The sequence below is a fragment of the Cryptomeria japonica genome, chromosome 3 (genome assembly GCF_030272615.1).
Source record: "Cryptomeria japonica chromosome 3, Sugi_1.0, whole genome shotgun sequence".
In the NCBI taxonomy this organism is placed as follows: Eukaryota; Viridiplantae; Streptophyta; class Pinopsida; order Cupressales; family Cupressaceae; genus Cryptomeria; species Cryptomeria japonica.
Window position 1 is genome coordinate 509,962,456 of NC_081407.1, and position 17,951 is coordinate 509,980,406.

Sequence of the window (17,951 nt, forward strand, 5' to 3'; positions counted from 1 at the left end):
CTTGCTTTCAATTGTGTGTGCACTTGTAGGTGAGATCCACAACTATTTGGAGAGGAAAGAAGAACAATGGAGCCGCATGAAGGAGTATTCAAATCTTGCCTATGGTTTGCATAATCTTTGCTTTTGAATGCTTTTGTTTCATGTCTCTATTAAGTGTGTCTTAGGATAGATTCATTGCAATGAATGAATTTGTGATTGAGCTATTATGTTTATCTTGTTTTGTGATGATTTCCTATTTCCTAACGTACATTAATTGGTGAACCCGACGTGAACACTAACTTTCTAATCCCTTTATTGTATTTTTGAGTGCTTTTGAGTTGATTTGCAGGTGAAAAACCCAAAAACAGGGTTGTGCAGGGTTTTTTGAAGACTTCTGCGCCTGTGTAAGACAACTTGCGCCTGTGTTATACATTCTGCGCCTGTGTAAGACAACTTGCGCCTGTGTTATACATTCTGCGCCTGTGTAAATGCATTCTGCGCTTGTGTAAAAAAAAAAAAAAAAATTTTTTTTTTTTTTTTTTTTTTGTGGTTTTCATTCTGTTTTTTTTGCATTCTGGTTTTTGGTACTGATTCTCTATGCAGCACCATGGCATACGCATGACAAAGACAACAAATCAAACTACTAACATGTTTTATGTAGAATCGATAGTCAAAGACAACAAATCAAACTTCTAACTTGGGTTTTTGCAGGTTGCCTTGGAGAAACAACTAAACTTGGTGTTTGTCTTTAATGTTTTAGGCACCTAGTGATTTCTAAATAGGTTGGAATGAACATGTTTTTGCTTTGATTTTTGAGTGTGACATTGGAGTAGGAGAGTATGCTCTCATCCTTCTTAGGGTGATCAGAAATCCAAATCTTCGATACCATGCTCGTGTCTTTGATTGAGTGTCACCTTTAGAGGGCCTGCCTTCCCGACCACTTTGCTTTTGCAAGCAAGTGATAATCGTGAGAAGGGAATGACCCAAAGTGAGTACGGATAGAATTCCTTGGCATTCTAACTCACTATAAAAAAATACCCGATGAGCGAAAGCTTTGAAGGAAGTGTTACGTGGGAATTGCAGTTACTTGGGAAGTGATGACCCTTGAACTCTTTCTCATATCAACATCTAAGTAGGGCCTCTTGGTCTAAATCGTGCTTGCGCGACTACATTTTTTTGGTATCTTGATGGGCTTAATGTCTCAATCACGCTTGTGTGACATCAAGGAGTAACGCTTAACAGAAATCCTTACTAAACACCTTGTTTTTAGAGACCAAAAACCCTTCTAGTTGCTTGAGAAGGACAAGTTCGGATACTTGGAAGAGATACTAAGTTCGCCATGGGGAGATTTCCATGGGGACTGATGCTTGGCTGCCCTGAGAAGTGAGTGTCGTGGAGGGGAGCCCGTGGGGTCAAGCATCTATGTATTCTCCTTGAATCCCATAATGAGTCTACCTCTCAAGTACCTAATGTCTTTGCCTACCATAAGAAATGTGGAAATGAGCATGATTGTCTTGAGTCTAAGTTGCAATATCTTGTATTCTTTGTTTGTCAAAAGTTGAATTGCATCCCATTTCAAAAGCAAAAACAAATTGATTCAAAACATAAGATTAAACACAAGAGACATTCATCCAACAAAGGTCCAACAAATCTTCAAAGCACACTTTCAAACATGGTTGTCAAATATAGTTCAAAATCTTGTCTCAACAAGCATGTTACTTACATTTAGGTTCATCCTAGGTTGCATTTTGCAAAAGTCATTGTCAAGTACCAAGGTTAGGTTTCACCTAAGTCATATTCCTTTCAATATCAATAAGAGTCATCCATTTGCATATGTCCTCTTGCATTAAAGTCATACCATTGTCATACATTGCATACCCTAGGTCTCTTCATTAAGCTTAGGTCATTATCATATCATATTAAGGTCATTTGCATAGTAATTGTCCCTTTGCATATAGTGCCAAAACTAGGTTTTGTCATACTTGAGTAATCCAAATTTTTGATAAACCCTAAGTCATTGTTAGGAGGTCTAGACCTTATCAAACCTTTTCTCCTTTTGTCATTATTGTCATTTGGTCAAACCTAGCTTAGTATCCAAGCATATAGGGGAGACTTTGTCATTTGTCCTTTTGTCACTTGGTCCTTTTGTCCTTTGAGGTCTAGACATCATTTCAATTTCCTAAGGGTCTCTTTTTAGATTTGCATTCCAAAAAGTTTGTCAAAATCTTCAAAAAACAACCAAAAACATTGGTTGCATTTTTGCCATAGATTGCATTCTCATTTATTTAGTTTGCTTTTAGTTGCATATCATACATTATCCTTGAAAAATTCCAAAAATATTGCATTTGCATAGTGACATGTCTATTGAAACAAGGTTCCAAGCACCAATGATGCAACAAAGTTTGACATATCAACCGACAATGCAATCAAAATTATATCCAACCCAACAACAAAGCAACATTGATCAAACTTTTTATGATGAAACAAGTCTCCAAATACAAAAACTAGAGGAGAAACTAGCTCAAGAACAAGAGATTTTGGAACAAAGAGTGAAAAACATTGAGAAGAATAGATCACAAATGTCCAAAGTGTTTCAAAAATTTCCAGGTCAAAATCCAAAGATTGAGCCAATTGATGTAAGATCTCTTCTTGAATGATCAGACATACCAACTCTCCTCTCCCAAATAGAGATGATGAAACAATTTCAAGAAAAGAGACAACATCAATTTCAACATTATGTGCCTCCACAACAAGAACAAGAAGGTGTTTACTATCAATCTGATTTTCAACCAATACAACCAATGGTTCAACCAATTGTCCAACATATTCAACCAACACAACCAATGGTCCAATTTCAACAATATGTCCAACCAACTATACAATGTCAACAAATGGTTCAACCAATGGTGGAATATCAATGTCGACAACAACAACCAAACATTCAAAAACAAAGGTTGCAGCACACACGAACCCAAGTTTCAAACATGTCGGAACAATTGAACCAAGTTCAAAATCAAAACATGACATTAGATCAGAACCAAATTCTTGCCAAACAAGTTCAAATTCCAGATACAACCATGTCAAAACCTCGAAAGAAAGGTGGCTTTATTGCAATGCTCTTAAGGAAATTACCAAGTGAGTTCTTTGAGGAAGATCAAGATAATACAATTATGTCTAGCAATGTCTCATCCCCTCGCAAGCAAATTGACTCTCCAGTGGCATCTATCCCTACACCTTTCAAAGTTTCACAAGAACCTTCCATATTGTCCTCATCAAATAATACACCCAAGGACGCAATTACCCAAGGGCTATCCATAATTGATTGCCAAGATAATCCAATTCATGATGCACATCCTTGTCATGTTTCTAAAATACAAGACCCAATGCAACCATGCACTTTATTGCCATTACCTGTTTTAGAGGACCCCATTCAAAGTCCCTCTTCCTCATGTTCAAGCATTGATTCCTTGCTAGAATCCATCACAAATGTTCAAAGTGCGTTTCCTTCGTGCCAAAGCATTGATCCCTTGTCAGAATCCCCCATGCATATCCAAAGTCCAACCTCATGTCAAGAGGATAATTTAGAGCATAAAGAAACGCGTGTTAAAACAGATCAAGATCAAGATCCCGAAACCTTATCATCCCATCCAATTGTTGACCAGGATCTCATCTTCCCAGAAACTCATGATGATTCCCCTATTCTTGTCCATCCTATCCAAAGTCCTATTGACACTCCATTCCCCAAGCAAGATCAAGATATCCTAGTCCATCCAATCCCAAATGATCCCCTTCCATTTCATGAAAAAAATGTCCTTTCAAATCCCATTGACATTCCAAATATCCCTTCCATCCTTTCCGATGATCCCATTAAAAGTCAAGAGCAAAGCAATTTTAAAGAGGAATCCAATGATCTTCCTCCTTGTCAAGATCAAAGTATCCTTCCAAATTCATTTCCAACACAAGACCCTATCATTCCTTCAGATCCTCCACAAGATCCTTTTGTTCCTCCATCTCCTTGTCCTAATGCTCCATATACACTCAAAGATCGCATTTCTTTTGATGATCCCATTATTTCTCCCATTCCATCTCTTGAAGAGCCTGTCATTGAACCATGTCCACTACACAATCCTAGTCCCTCTCATGATCCTAATCCCTCTCATGATTCTAACGTGTCAGTGCAAGATGTTCATGAACCCTCAACATGCATAATGGGTTCTTCCACTTTGGTGAAATCCGACCCACTTCAAGATCTCATTATTTCTCTCATATCATATCCACCTCATAATGGACTCACGTCTTCTTCCCAAATAAAAGAGTATCATACAAGTCAAGATATTCATAAAGGCAAAGGAGTAGATCTTCATAAGCAATAATCCCTCCATATCAAAGAAGATCTTAAGGGTCATGTCTACACAACTCACTCTCAAGACGTTGGTATCCCTCCATCAAAATCAAAACATACACCTTCCCCATCATCCCTTCCATCCATCTTAGGTCCTTATATCCCTTTGTCCTCTATGCAAGGTCAGCAAAGGCACACATCCTTGAGTAAATTTCATCAATCCAAAAGAACTCCATTTCATTCATATCCATCCATTCATTCCTTTCCTCCTCCAAGCAATTTGTATGCCAAGTATAAAAGTCATAAGTCTAGCAATCCACATGTATTCAAAGATCAACATGTCCAATATAATCCATATGTCAAAACAAAGAACAATATGATCTATAAAGAAAAAGAAATATCCAAAAGGCCACAAAGGCCCACTGAGCAAAATAAAGCAAAGTTAAAATATATATGGATTCCTAAATCCCTTGTGCAAGCAATGCACTCCAAGGAACCACAAAAGCATGAAAAATCAAAAACCATGTGGGTTCCTAAGCGGCCCCTTGAAGCACAAAAGCCTAAAGAAACATCCAACTTGGCATCCAAAGTTTCTATTCCTCCATCCAACCCTCTCAAATTTGTTCCTCCACCACCTTCTTCATCCATTTTGGGCCCTTATGTCCCAAAATCCATAGCCTTTCCTTCCTCAAAATCTCAATATCCAAAATACATTTTTCCTCCATCAATCCATCACCCCTCAAGGTGTGTGCCAATGTCAATCTTGCCTTCATTTCCATCCACTGAAGCACAATTCTTCCAATACCCTATCCATTATCCAATGCATATTTTCCATCCTTCAATCCCTTTGATCCAATCCTTTGCATAAATCCTTGCCTTAGTTTCATCTCTTTTTCCATGTCCTCATCCTACCAACGTCTTTGAGCATACTTTTAAAGGTCATGGTCTAGTGTTTTTCAAGGCTACTATCCAAACAAAAAGACGCTTGAGTCCTTCCATCCCCTATCATGTGTCCATCTTCTATTGAAAAAGTCAAAATGCAAAAATAAAATAAAAAAGTGAAAAAAGTCAAAAAATACAAAAAAAAAAAAGTGACAAAAAAAAAAAGAAAAAGAAAAAAGAAAAAAAATAATTCGTTCACTGGTGAAAACCTGGCAAACAGGCGCCATGGGCAAGTACCATGATGAAAACCTGGCAAATAGGCATCATGCGTAATTTATGAACTTCTTGCACACCACACTTGGGGGCAGGTTTCCTCCTTCATATCCTATTGCCCTTCATTATCCTATCATACCATGTCATTACCCTCCATTATCCTATTGTCCCTCATGTCCAGTTTCCCTTTCCACCTTTGATCTTGACAAGGCTGAGGATCGTCATGAGCATCATGCATCTTGTTTGCAACTTTTAGTCTATCATAGCTTTTGGTCATTTATCCACTTGCTTATTACAACCTTTCATCCATATTCCCTGGCTTATTGCAACTTTCTGCCACTATCCCTTATCCTCCCCGACCTTCAGTCCATGTCCTTTATCCATTCTTGGTCTTGCTTATCCTATCCATATCTTATCACTATCCATACACTCTTTTTCATTCCTTGATCTTGATTTGACATAAGGACGCAAAATTTAAACATGGTTTCAAAACACCTCTTGACATGTCCCTCATGCCATGTTCCTGCTTTACATTGTCATATCCAATCTTTTGTCCCATCACGCAATAGCCCTTGAAAATTGCATCCGTATTGTCTCCATAATAAAAGGCCTTTGTCTTCCCTCTATCCACCATCATTTCAAAAAGCCTATTTATTCACCTGTCATATTCCTTGCCTTGCTAGACACTGGGGGCAAAATCATGAAAAAATCATAAAAATTTAAAAATGTCCTGAAATAAAACAAAAAAAAAAAAAAAATCGAATAATGTCTTGAAAAAATCTTCAAAAAAAATCAAATAAAGTCCTGAAAAAATCATAAAAATTGAAAAATGAAAATCCCTAAAAAATCAAAAAATGTCTTGAAAAAATCTCAAAAAAATTGAAAAATGTCCTGAAAAAATCTCTTAAAAATTGAATAACGTCCTGAAATAATCCAAAAAAAAAGTCAAATAAAGTCCTGAAAAGATAAACACAAAAACATTTCAAAAACATTAAAATCCACAAAAACAAGCATTTTGTCAATAAATGATTCCTTTTTGTGCATAAGACAAATCACTGAGCATCCCTCCAACGACACGCAATCAAACACTGTGCTTTAATGAAATCACGCTTAAACAGATGAACTTTTTACTCAAACCAGACATTCAAACTGATCTGAATTGTCATATCAATCACCCTCAAAATCATTTGTCCTTGTCTCTACTATCATGGGTCTTATACAGGGTGTGGTATACTCGAAACCAGACTGTGTCCTGTCTTAGACGAGGTACCGCATGTCCTGAAACTAGACAGCATGATCGTCCTATCAGCACTTTCAACTTTTGACAATGAAGATCAAGATGTTTTGTTTGATTTGTTGGGATTTGTGCATCTTATCTTTTTATTGATTTATCTTTGGCTTCAGTCATGTTCCTATGTTGCTCAATGATGTCACTGAGTGATTTAGAGTGACCAGGATGGTTCATGGTTCCTTTCTTTTTTGTTGTGATTGTTGTTTGTCTACGATGTGTCTGTCTTACGCAAAGGGATTGCATTATCGCTCTGGCCTTCATTGCCATGTTGCGCTGCATCCATTTTGCCATATCAAATAAAGGTTCTCACCTACTTATGTGCATATGTGAAAGCAAGTTTTTCTTCATCTCTAACTGTCCTCTGTCTAATTTCTTCTTACTAACATTTCTTCCGTCAGTCTTGGCAGTCCATTTGATCCTATCATGTTCTATCATTTTTATCGATCAATTGGCCTCTTTTCTGCATGTTTCCGGCCAATTCCTCGAGGGGGCATGCATATGTCATTATTATTGTCTGGGGCATTTTCATTATTGTTCTTTGAAACAACGCTTAAAATCGCATTGTCTCAAAGAGGGGCAAAATGTAGACACCTAAAAATGGTCAACGCTTGCGGAGTCATACTTTAACATTTGCGCATTGCCTCATTTCAGGTTTTTGCGTCGCATTAACATTTCTCCTATGATTTGCACTTGGTTTTTATCATTTGCGAGCATCGAGTCATTCTTCTACATTCCTCATTCGTCTCACTCTCGAATTTGGTCTTGTCAACAATAATCTTCAATCATGATTTTGGTCAATCTTTGTCCTTGTCAATCTTGTCATATTGCGATCAATTCATCATCGATCCTTGTCCTTTTCAATCATGTCAATTTGGTCAATTTGTCATTGATTTTTGTCAACCAATCTCAATCAAATCATTTATCAACACTGGTCATTTATCAATTCAGAATCATGATCGAATCGATATCAATTATCCTTTGTCAAGACCTAATTGTCGTCTTTGCATTTCTAATTCATCTTCCAAGGTTTTATGATTTATTCATTTAATCTTGTTTGGCATTTTCCCTTTAGGTTAAATAATTTATTTATTTATCCTAAGTCTTCTTGTCACAATTAAATGTTTATTTAATTGGCTAATTAATTCCTCCTATTTTTGTAAATTAATTAATGAATGAGAAATTATTAATTAATTTACCTAATTTGCATCAATTTCCTAATTTCCAAGTCATTATTTCCAACTTAATTTCCTAAATTCCTAAATGTCTATTTCTATTTCAAAATCTTGTCATAAATCTTTGCATAGCAATTTGTCATAGACATGTCATAATTTTGCTATTCTTGATTTGAATTTCCATTCGAATCACTATCATGCTAATTTGTTCATCTCTCCAATTCTTCTATAAATTGGATGATCTTCATCAATCAAGGCTAATTGGTAATTGGTAATTGGTCAACGCTTGCGGAGTCATACTTTAACATTAATGTAGCATAGGAAATAGGAAATCATCACAAAACAAAGATAAACATAATCATCAATCACAAGTGCATTCATTGCAATGAATCTATCCTAAGACACATTCAATAGAGACATGAAAACGAAGCATACAAAACTAAATATTATGCAAACCGGATGACGATTTGAATGCTCCTTCCATGCGGCTCCATTGTTCTTCTTTCTTCTCCAAATAGTTGTGGATCTCACCTACAAGTGCACACACAATTGAAAGCAAGTAGACGGGATTCTTGATCAAGAGTACTAGAAGCTTAGATTTGATAGCCTGATTATCAATTACCAATTACCAAATTAAGGGCTTTGATTGAAGAAATTCATCCAATTTATAGAAGAATTGGAGAGATGACAAGATTAGCATGATTCAATTCAAATGGAAATTGCAAATCAATTATGTCAATTATGACAAATTATGACAAATTATGCACTTTCTATGCAAAATTTGTTGATTGATAATTCATGACAATTTATGACAAATTTCTATGTCAAGAATTGATTGATTGTCAATTATGACAATTATGACAAATTTCTATGTCATTTCCATGAATTTAGGAGAGAAATAGGAGGAATTTGAAATTAAGAATTAGAAAATTAGAAAATTAGAGAATTAAGAATTTAGGAAGAAAGAAATTGATAGAAATTAGAAATTAGGTAAATTAATTAATAATTTGTCATTTATTAATTAATTCACAAAGAGGAATAATTAGCCAATCAAATGAACATTTAATTGTGACAAGAAAACTTAGGATAAATAAATAATTTATTAATCCTAAAGGAGGAAATGACAAATCAGGTTAAATGATTAAATCACGAAACCCTAAAAGACGAATTAGCAATGCGAGAATGACAATTAGGTCTTGATTGAAGATAATTGATATCGATCATGATTTGATTTTGGATTGATAAATGACCAATGTGATAAATGATTTGATTGAGAAAATGCGCCAATTGACGAGGAACAATGACAAATTGATCCAAATTGACATAATTGAGACAAACAATGATCGATGACAAATTGATCGCAAAATGACAAGATCGAACAAGAGGACAAGAATCAATGACAAAATAGATTGCAAAACAACAATATTGAAAATGACCACGATTGATGACAAATCGATCACAAAATGACAAGATCGAACATGACAATGATCAATGACAAATCGATCATCAAACGACAAGATTGAAAATGATAAGGATTGATGATAAATCAATCGCCAGAGGACAAGATTGACAAGAGGACAACGATCGATGACAAATTGATCGCAAGATTGACAAGAGGACAAAACCCTAATTAGGATTGACGATGTCCAAAATGATGACAAATAAGCACGCACATTGATGCAATAGGATAAGATCGATTAAAATCATGACTGGATAGTGTTGTCGACAAGACCAAATTCAAGAGCGAGATAAATGAGGAATGTAGAAGAATGACTCGATGTTCGCAAATGATAAAAACCAAGTGCAAATCATAGGAGAAATCTTAATGCGACACAAAAACCTAAAATGAGGCAATGTGCAAATGTTAAAGTATGACTCCGCAAGCGTTGACCATTTTTAGGTGTCTACATTTTGCCCCTCTTTGAGACAATGCGATTTTAAGCATTGTTTCAAAGAACAATAATGAAAATGCCCCAGACAATAATAATGACATATGCATGCCCCCTCGAGGAATTGGCCGGAAACATGCAGAAAAGAGGCCAATTGATCGATAAAAATGATAGAACATGATAGGATCAAATGGACTGCCAAGACTGACGGAAGAAATGTTAGTAAGAAGAAATTAGACAGAGGACAGTTAGAGATGAAGAAAAAATTGCTTTCACATATGCACATAAGTAGGTGAGAACCTTTATTTGATATGGCAAAATGGATGCAGCGCAACATGGCAATGAAGGCCAGAGCGATAATGCAATCCCTTTGTGTAAGACAGACACATCGCAGACAAACGACAATCACAATCAACGCTTGCAGAATGCGGAGTCATACTTTAACATTATCTAGCATATGGTTGGTCCTTTCATAGTAACGCAAATGTTAAAGTATGGTAATTAGTTTTGTATGCTTCATTTTCATGTCTCTATTGAATGTGTCTTAGGATAGATTCATTGCAATGAATGCACTTGTGATTGATGATTATGTTTATCTTTGTTTTGTGATGATTGGTAATTGGTAATTGGTAATATCCAAAAGGCCACAAAGGCCCACTGAGCAAAATAAAGCAAAGTCAAAATATATATGGGTTCCTAAATCCCTTGTGCAAGCAATGCACTCCAAGGAACCACAAAAGCATGAAAAATCAAAAACCATGTGGATCCCTAAGCAGCTCCTTGAAGCACAAAAAGAAAAATACAACTTGGCATCCAAAATTGCTATTCCTCCATCCAAACATTCCAAGTCTATTCCTCCATCACCTTCTTCATCCATTTTGGGCCCTTATGTCCCAAAATCCATAGCCTTTCCTCCATCAAAATCTCAATATCCAAAATCCATTTTTCCTCCATCAGTCCATCACCCCTCAAGATGTGTGCCAATGTTGATCTTGCCAACATTTATGTCCACTGAAGCCCGATTCTTCCAATACCCTATCCATTATCCAATGCATATTTTTCATCCTTCCATCCCTTTGGTTCAATCCTTTGCATAAATCCTTCCCTTAGTTTCATCTCATTTTCCATGTCCTTATCCTACCAACGTCATTGAGCATACTTTTAAAGGTCATGGTCCATTTTTTTTTCAAGGCTACTCTCCAAACAAAAAGATGCTTGAGTCCTTCTTCCATCCCCTATCATGTGTCCATCTTCTATTGAAAAAGTCAAAATTGAAAAAAAAAAGTGAAAAAAAGGAAAAAAAAAGTAAAGCAAAAATAATTCATCCACTGGTGAAAACCTGGCAAACAGGCGCCTTGGGCAAGTACCATGATAAAAACCTAGCAAATAGGTGTCATGCGTAATTTATGAACTTCTTGCACACCACACTTGGGGGCAGGTTTCCTCCTTCATATCCTATTGCCATTTATTATCCTATCGAACCCCTGTCATTACCCTCCATTGTCATATCATCCCTCATATCCATTTCCTCTTTCCACCTTTGATCTTGACAAGGCTGAGGATCTTCATGAGCATCATGTATCTTGTTTGCAACTTTCAGTCTATCATAGCTTTTGGTAATTTATCCATTTGCTTATTACAACCTTTCATTCATATTCCCTATCTTATTGCAACTTTCTGCCACTATCTCGTATCCTATCCCGACCTTCAGTCCATGTCCCTTATCCATTCTTGGTCTTGCTTATCCTATCGATATCTTATCACTATCCATACACTCTTTTTCATTCCTTGATCTTGATCTGACATAAGGACGCAAAATTTAAACATGGTTTCAAAAACCTCTTGACATGTCCCTCATGCCATGTCACTACTTTACATTGTCATATCCAGTCTCTTATCTTATCACACAATAGCCCTTGGAAATTGCATCTGTATTGTCTCCATAATAAAAGGCCTTTGTCTTCCCTCTATCCACCATCATTTCAGTAAGCCTATTTATTCACCTATCATATTCCTTGCCTTGCTATACACTGGGGGCAAAATCTTAAAAATCAAAAAATGTCCTGAAATAATTCAAAAAAAATTGAATAATGTCCTGAAAAAATCTCAAATTTTTTTTTTTTAAAAATGTCCTGAAAAAAATCTCAAAAACATTTAAAAATGTCCTGAAAAAATCTCAAAAACATTTAAAAATGTCCTGGAAAAAATCTTCAAAAAAATCGAATAATGTCCTGAAAAAATATCTAAAAACTGAAAAAAATGAAAATCCCTAAAAATCATAAAAAGTCCTGAAAAAATGAACACAAAAACATTACAAAAAAATTAAAATCCAAGAACAAGCATTTTGTCAATAAAGGATCTCTTTTTGTGAATAAGACAGATCCCTGAGCATCCATCCAACGACTCGCAATCCCACATTGTGCTTTAATGAAATCACGCATTAACAGATGAACTTTTTCACTCAAACCAGACATTCAAACTGATCCGAGTTGTCATATCAATCAACCTTAAAATCATTCGTCCTTGGCACATTATCATGGGTCTTATATAGGGTGTGGTATACTCGAAACTAGACTGTGTCCTGTCTTAGACGGGGTACCGCATGTCCTGAAACCAGATAGCATGATTGTCCTATCAGCACTTTCAAATTTTGACAATGAAGATCTAGATGTTTGTTTGATTTGTTGGAATTTGTGCATCTTATCTTTTTATTGATTTATCTTTAGCTTCGGTCATGTTCCTATGTTGCTCGATGATGTCACTGAGTGATTTAGAGTGACCGGGATGGCTCATGGTCTTTTTCTTTTTTGATTGTGATTGTCGTTTGTCTGTGATGTGTCTGTCTTTTGCAAAAAGGGTTGCATTTCAGCTCTGGCCTTCAATGCCATGATGCTACGCATCCATTTTCCTACATAAAAATAAAGGTTCTCACCTACAAAGTGCATTACTGAAAGCAAGTTTTTCTTCGTTTCTAACTCTCCCCTGTCTCATTTCTTCTTACTAACATTTCTTCCGTCAGTCCGGATAGTCAGTTCGGTCTAGTGATCCGATATCCAAACACATATGCTGCATCCTGCATCCATTTGGTTAGTACATTTGCATTACATTAAGCATCATATCAAGCATTTTATCCACTTCATTTCATAAATACATCAAAAATACATAAAAATACATCCATATATGTTCCACAATGGTACATCAACAGTGCATAAGTCATCCATACATAGCAAAATAACTACAAATCATAACACATTGCATCCCATCATATCGATGCATTTCATGTCACATATCATAATAATATCGGAGTACAAAATCGGACTGTCTGTCCTAAGTATGGCCCGCAGGCTGACTACAACATGTCAAACTACATAATGTCTACTGTCTGTTGTAAGGAGCATGTGCCTCTGTCACTGGGTGCTCCCTCTGTCCTCCTCATCCCTACCATGTCTCGCAGATGATGTCCCTCCTGGTCCTGGTTGTGGTGGTCTCATAGGTCCACTCACCCCCATGCTGCTCAATGACCTCCGAGAGCGTGACCTGCTCTCTGTCCTCGATCGTGCCTGATATGATGGTGCTCTCCGCTCCGGTGGAACTGCACTCTCATATAGTGTCCTCCAATATAGTCTCTCCTCTCCAGTCTCTACCAGCATCTATGCCATCTCCCGTGCACTGGCATCCCTAATCGACCCAATGAACTCAGTGACTCTCTGTCCCTCTCGCTGTGCCTGAGCCATCGCTGCATCTCGAGCCGCTGTGAGTCTAGCTATCTCTGCTCTGAACTGATCATGGTCTCTCTCTAAAGTCTCAATGTGATCTTGCTGACTCGCTATGGTAGCCCTGAACATCTCCATCTCCTCTGTCCTAGCTGTCTCCGGCTCTATGGATATATCCTGCAATGCCTCATGTTCGCCTGAATCTGGCTCATCCTCGTCACCCTCACCATCCTCGTCTCTGTCCTCATCATCTCCATCATCCTCATCCTCATCCTCATCTCCGTCCTCGTCATCCCCATCCTCATCCTCCTCGTCCTCATCATCTCCCTCCTCTCCTGTGAGTGGGAAGTCTTCTTGTCGCCTCGATATTGGAATATCCGGATCTGTCAATGGCACTGGCCGCCGTCATGCAAACCATCTATCATACTTCTCTATCATCCCAACATCTACCACATCTGACCTCCAATCCCATTGTCTCGGCTGTAGCTGTGCAAAGTTAGCATAGGCTATTTGTGGCTGAATCATACTCCCCCACTGACTCGTCTCTCTGTGAGATCGGGTAAAGTGTGCAGTCCTCCTGGGTACATCCTGCCTCTCTCCAAACTGTCGTCTGACTCTCTCTGGCAGGTACAACTCAATCACTCTCTGGCGATTCACTGGTCGCCCAATCAGGTACCTCTCCTGTCTATAATATGGTAGCTCATCACTGTCATCTGACCATCCCGGACAATCACGATATGGCCTCCATATGAACTCTCTTAGTCGGTCTAGCTCATGTCGCCAGTACAATATGTATCCAAAAGGACCCTGTCTCAGTGCTCCACCATAGCAGTACACATATGGTTGGTGTGGTACTACCTATCTATCTGTAATCGGTCGACATATGGCTATGTGCTCAAATGCCCATACCTGTAGCATTGTAACTCCACAGCTCAAAGTCTGCACTCCCTGATACGCTATCTGATGCAGCTGAAAATATAGCATAGCAAGCACACATGGTCCCCACGCATACACCGTCCCCTCTGTCGCCATCCGCTCTAGCACTCTTCCCCATCCAATAGGGAATCCATGTCCTCGTCTGTCTCCTGCCAGTAGACATGCTATCACCACGGCTATCACCACGTATCGTCGATCATACTCTGATGCCATAGTCTCCCAGCCAATCTCCCTCTCGACGATATCCAGATCATCTGCGTCGCACTCAAACAATCTGCACAATGCATCTCTCCCTGTCACTGGGTCATACTCTATCATCTCTCCATGAATCGGAATGCGGAGGATACACCATACATCCTCCAGTGTCACCGTCGCCTCTCCGGTCGCCAGATGGAATGAGGAGGTCTCTGAATGCCATCGCTTTGCCAATGCGGTAAGCAGTCCTGTGTTTGCCCTAATCTCGGACATGAATGTGACATAGTATATCCCCAGTCCTGCTAAGGTATCTCTCTCTATGCTCCTGAGTCTATGTCGTAACATGAAGCAATCCGGTCGGTTCTCCCATGTGATCAACGGATACTGTCGACTCTGCATCACAATTGGGGCAAATTTTGTTAGTTTTAGGGTTTTCTCCTACGGGTTGCATTTCCTCATTTTCATGTCCAAATCAGGGTGTTTTTCATCTAATCTGACCTATCCTACCCTTATCCTCCCTTTTTCCGATCATTTGCATGTCATTTTGACCAAAACTAGGGTTTTCAGTGCACAATTGCACCTGTGTCAGAGAACCTGCGCCTGTGTCAAGTAACTTGCGCTTGTGTCTTCCTACACAAGCGCAAAAGTCCTCTTTTGCATCCCCTGTGGGCCCCACAATGTCCCGCAAACGAGTCAAATTCATCAAATTGAAAACATGGGTTTTCGAGATACATACCGCTGCTCCTGCGTCCTCCGGTCGTCTGAATGTGCGTACACGTTCCCCCAGGTGATCTGCTATTGGAATGTTCGCCATCTATCTGCAAGTGTCCTTGTCCAGAGCAACAAATTCTCCTCCTTGTCTAGTGCAAATGAGCAAATTTCATTCTCTTTGCCTCATTTATAGATCTTTGTCAGTGCATAGATGGACGTGCACCCTCTCCATCTTATGTTGGTCGCGGTCTTTTGCATCTTAAATTGCTTGTCCTTCCTGCATCCGATATCCGATTGTCAGTCCGTTTGATCCTATCATTTTCTATCATTCTTATCGATCAATTGGCCTCTTTTCTGCATGTTTCCGGCCAATTCCTCGAGGGGGCATGCATATGTCATTGTTATTGTCTGGGGCATTTTCATATGTCATTGTCAGCGTCCGAGGCATTTTCATTATTATTCTTTGAAACAACGCTTAAAATCGCATTGTCTCAAAGAGGGGCAAAATGTAGACACCTAAAAATGGTCAACGCTTGCGAGGTCATACTTTAACATTTGCGCATTGCCTCATTTTAGGTTTTTGCGTCGCATTAACATTTCTCCTATGTCACGCACTTGGTTTTTATCATTTGCGAGCATCAAGTCATTCTTCTACATTCTTCATTCGTCTCACTTTCGAATTTGGTCTTGTCGACAACACTATCCAATCATGATTTTGATCGATTTCATCCTATCGCATCAATGTGCGTGCTAATTTGTTATCATTTTGGACATCGTCAATCCTAATTAGGGTTTTGTCCTCTTATTAATCTTATCATCAATCTTATCATTTTGGACATCGTCAATCCTAATTAGGGTTTTGTCCTCTTATCGATTTGTCATCAATCTTTATCATTTTCAATCTTGTCGTTTAATGATCGATTTGTCATCGGTCATTGTCATGTTCGATCTTGTCATTTTACGATCAATTTGTCATCGATCGTGGTCATTTTTAATCTTGTCATCTTGCAATCTATTTATCATCAATCCTTGTCCTCTTGTCAATTTTGTCATTTTGCGATCATTTCGCTATCGATCATTGTCTGTCTCAATTATGTCAATTTGGATCAATTTGTCATTGTTCCTCATCAATTGGCGCATTTATCAAATCATTTATCACATTGGTCATTTATCAATCCAAAATCAAAATCATGATCGACATTAATTATCTTCAATCAAGACCTAATTGTCATCCTCGCATTGCTAATTCACTAGGGTTTCGTGATTTAGTCATTTAGCCTTGCTTATCATTTTCTTCCTTTAGGATTAATAAATTACTTATTTATCCTAAGTCTTCTCATTACAATTAAATCTTCATTTAATTGGCTAATTATTCCTCTTTGTGAATTAATTAATAAATGATAAATTATTAATTAATTTACCTAATTTCTAATTCCTAATTTTCATCAATTTCAATTTTCTTAATTTTCTAATTCTTAATTTCAATTTCCTCCTATTTCTCTCCTAAATTCATGGAAATGACATAGAAATTTGTCATAATTTGTCATAATTGACAATCAATCAATTTTTGACATAGAAGTTTGTCATAATTTGTCATAAATTATCAATCAACAAATTGTGCATAGAAAGTGCATAATTTGTCATAATTTGTCATAATTTGTCATATTGATTTGCAATTTCCATTTGAATTGCATCATGCTAATCTTGTCATCTATCCAATTTCTCTATAAATTGGATGAATTTCTTCAATCAATCCCCTAATCCTTAATCAGACTATCGAATTTACGCTTCTAGTACTCTTGATCAAAAATCCCATCTACTTGCTTTCAATTGTGTGTGCACTTGTAGGTGAGATCCACAACTATTTGGAGAGGAAAGAAGAACAATGGAGCCGCATGAAGGAGTATTCAAATCTTGCCTATGGTTTGCATAATCTTTGCTTTTGAATGCTTTTGTTTCATGTCTCTATTGAGTGTGTCTTAGGATAGATTCATTGCAATGAATGAATTTGTGATTGAGCTATTATGTTTATCTTGTTTTGTGATGATTTCCTATTTCCTAACGTACAAAGATAATCAAATTATCTGATAAAATTCTCCACCTAGGTTGATAAGGTTCGCAAGGTTTAGGCCATTTATTTTATTTCAGAGGAAATATTTTACGCTCCTACAATATCCTCTTAAATTAATTATTTAATTAACTATGTTAAATTATTCCATTTATTTATAAAAAAGCCATTTAGATCTCCAAAATGTAATTATAAAATTTAAATACAAGTTGTTATGTATTACTTCTTCCCAACACCAACTATTAAGTATTTCGTATTCATTAATCACATTACCTCTTGCTTTAAATTCAATCGATTAAACCTTTTTAAAATATATTTACCCAAATATGGTAACTATAAGGTTGTAGGAAAATTTATTATATTTTCCATTAAATTCCAAACTTCAAAATAACTCTAGTTGAAAAGAATAAATCTCACTTCAATTTTTAGAGGAATATACTTAATCTACTATTTGTCCTATATGTTCATATTCTTTTTTTTCCTATATGTTCATATTCTTT